Source organism: Taudactylus pleione, unplaced genomic scaffold (genome assembly GCF_031769625.1).
Source record: "Taudactylus pleione unplaced genomic scaffold, aTauple2 ptg000436l, whole genome shotgun sequence".
In the NCBI taxonomy this organism is placed as follows: domain Eukaryota; kingdom Metazoa; phylum Chordata; class Amphibia; order Anura; family Myobatrachidae; genus Taudactylus; species Taudactylus pleione.
In genome coordinates this window covers 528527-531489 of record NW_028284838.1, presented here as the reverse complement: position 1 = coordinate 531489, position 2963 = coordinate 528527, and the positions used below count along the sequence as shown (strand labels likewise).

Genomic DNA, 2963 nt, shown 5'->3' with positions numbered 1-2963 from the left:
GATATATGGTGCCGGCCGCAAGACATTACAGCTCGCGGACTGGCAGCCAATCAGGAGCAGCCTTTGCAGCCGCTCCTGATTGGCTGCCGGTCCGCGAGCTGTGATTGGCTCGCGGGCAGCGTCGTATTTCAATTACCACCAGCGGTGCTGTGTCTACCCGACTGCTGATTCATATACTCTGCACTGCTGTCTCCCGGCCTGGGCCCTCTGAAGAATCAAGGTAGGAGGAGTCCCTGCCCTGTGCCCCTCCGCTCCACCTACTGCAAGAAACTAGCAAGCCTTCCCTGCCCTAACGCTCTACTCCAGCCAACCTTTCCTGCCCCCTGCTCCCCTAGTCCAGCCAGCCTTCCCTGCCCCCTGCTCCCCTAGTCCAGCCACCCTTCCCTGCCCTGTGCCCCCCTTAATCCAGCCAGTCTTCCCTGCCCTGTCCCCCACCCCAGTCCAACCTTCTCTGCCCTGTGCCTCCCCACTAGTGTACCTAGCCTTTCCTGCCCCCGCTAGTCCAGCCAGCTTTCTCTGCCCTGTGCCCCCCAATTAAGATCCAGCCTTCCCTGCCTTGTCCACCCCCAGTCCAACCTTCCCTGTAGCCTCCCAGTCCAGCCTTCCCAGCCCTGTGCCACCCATTCCCATCCTGTCTTCCCCACCCCAAACTTTGAGAATTTTTAAACTGGGTGATGCACTAATTGACGGCCAAACCCCCCCCCCTGTGTAGCTCCACCCACATATACAGCTCCTCCCACCTCTGCACTATCCCCCGGGGGGGGGGCCTGCCTTCTTTGTCAGTACCGGGCCCCACGATTTCTGATGGCAGCCCTGCATACGCCAACTAATACAAACAAATAATAAGATCCGTTGTAACCTTCCACCAGAATACATACACAGCAATGAGAACTATATACACCACAAATATCACTTATGTTTAATAATTAGCTCTTCTACCTGCAATGGGCCCTAAGGTTAGCATTTAATAAATACTAGGGTTGCTATATTTCAAAAATAAAAACCTGGGGCACATTAGCGGGGACTCCACTGGTGCAGTCAACCCACACCGCACCCTACTACATAAACCCCATAGTATGTGAATAATATTGCTGTGAAGACAAAATACAGACTGTATGTAGAATTTGGCAGGGTTTGGATATTTAAAGCACATTTAAAGGCCACAATTTATCCCGACTGTATGTATTTTAATTTTTAAAAATGGGTTTACTGAAAAACTTAAGAAATATATTTTTTAATACCCATATTATGATGTAGATGATGATGTTCCTTCACTTTCATTATGGTTTTGATAGTAGAGACTCATTATCTGCTTTGACAGGTGTCAAAAAATCTGGTTACTTTCCTGAAAGTTAAAGAAGCCTTCGATACAAGTTTGTGTTTCTCTGATTTAATATGGACCATAATGTCAGACCTCCCGCCAGGGCCAATTGCAAACACAGCGCTGCACATTGAGTATAACACAGCTTCATTGTCATTCTCTTTACATTTCTTAATATAAGGAAAGTTATTGCGCAATTTATCAATTAACTGACATTTCCTCTTTGGTGGTGGCATTCTCAAAGTTCTGTATAAATTAGAACGATGAGCTTAAACGCAAAACAGTATTTAATATAAATTAAGGGAGACAGTCTTTTGAGTCAAAAGACTCAAGACCAAGTTGAAATACAAAATAAAGATTTTTTTTTTTATTCCTTATTTTGCAGGTTATAGTGTTATACTTATTATATGAAATATTCAGTACAGTATGTGTTGTTGCCTCTGGGCCTGATTCGGATTTGGGAATATAGTAAAGGTGCCTATCCACTAGAAGACAGGCAAAAGACTGCACGATTATGACGTTGTAATCGTGCAGTTGTTTGTCAGTCTGTGCTGTGCCTACACTGAACGAGCAGTCGTTCAGTGTAGGCAAAATCAATCAACCAGCATGTTTGCCCAATGATAGATGTCTAAAAGACAAATTTCTTCTTCGGGTTCCATAGTGTCCACAGAAATTACTTTGGGTATGTAGCTGGAGTGATCCAGGCACCAAACAGTCAACAAGCTTTCGCTCCCAGGATGCCCTGTGTCCTCTTCCATATATACCCCGCCCCGCTACAGGCAGTCAGTTTTTTGCTGTTTGGTGCAGGAGCACCATGTGGTCAGTGGGACTGCAGGAGCAGTCCCCAAACAAGTTTTTTTTTTCTTTTTTCTGAGTGGCGGCGCATGGCTGACGGATGGGAGACCTGAAGCAGCTTAGCACCCGGATAGACTCTCGCGTCGCCGCTCCGTCTTCCCCCAACAGGCCGCGACTCTGGTATCAGGAGTACCACTCAGTAAGGTCACAGACTATCGTCTCTTGCCAGAAGTGCGACTGTCCCTGTCGTGGTGGTTGTAAAGGTGACGTCTCAACAAGGGTCGACCATTCTGGATTCCAGTTTGGGTACTCCTCACGACCAATGCCAGCCTCCGCGGGGGAACCTACAGCCGCAACACACTGGACATGCCCAATCTCATCTGATCTTGGAACCTATGCAGTGGGGGCCTGGTTAGTACTTGTATGGGAGACCACCTGGGAACACTAGGTGCTGTAGGTAACAGGTCGACACATTTCATGGATGATGGACGCAAAAGAAAGTCTTCTGTCCGTAAATGTCCTGGAACTAAAGGCAGTTTTAGAGAGCTGGTTCAAGCTCAGGAAATACTGAAGGACAGGCCTGTGTAGGTACAATTTGCAATGCTACCGCAGTAGCCTGCCTCAACCATCAGGGAGGCTGCCATGGCGGAAGTATTAAACATTCTGGTCTGGGCAGAATGTTACTTTTCCGACGATATCCGCTTTGACCAGGAGTCCTCAATTGGGAAGTGGACTTCCTAAGTCGGCAAGATATACATGCCGCAGAGTGGGCTCTTCATCCACGAGTATTTCAGAGCCTTGGGGACAGATGGGGTCTTCCAGAGGTATTACCTTCATGGCCTCAGGT

At 48.0% G+C, this 2963-nt stretch overlaps 1 pseudogene; it reads left to right on the top strand.

Moving 5' to 3' along the window:
- The first annotated feature begins 2458 nt into the window (after positions 1 to 2458).
- LOC148505805 (5S ribosomal RNA) lies at positions 2459 to 2576 on the top strand (annotated as a pseudogene).
- Positions 2577 to 2963: the final 387 nt, after the last annotated feature.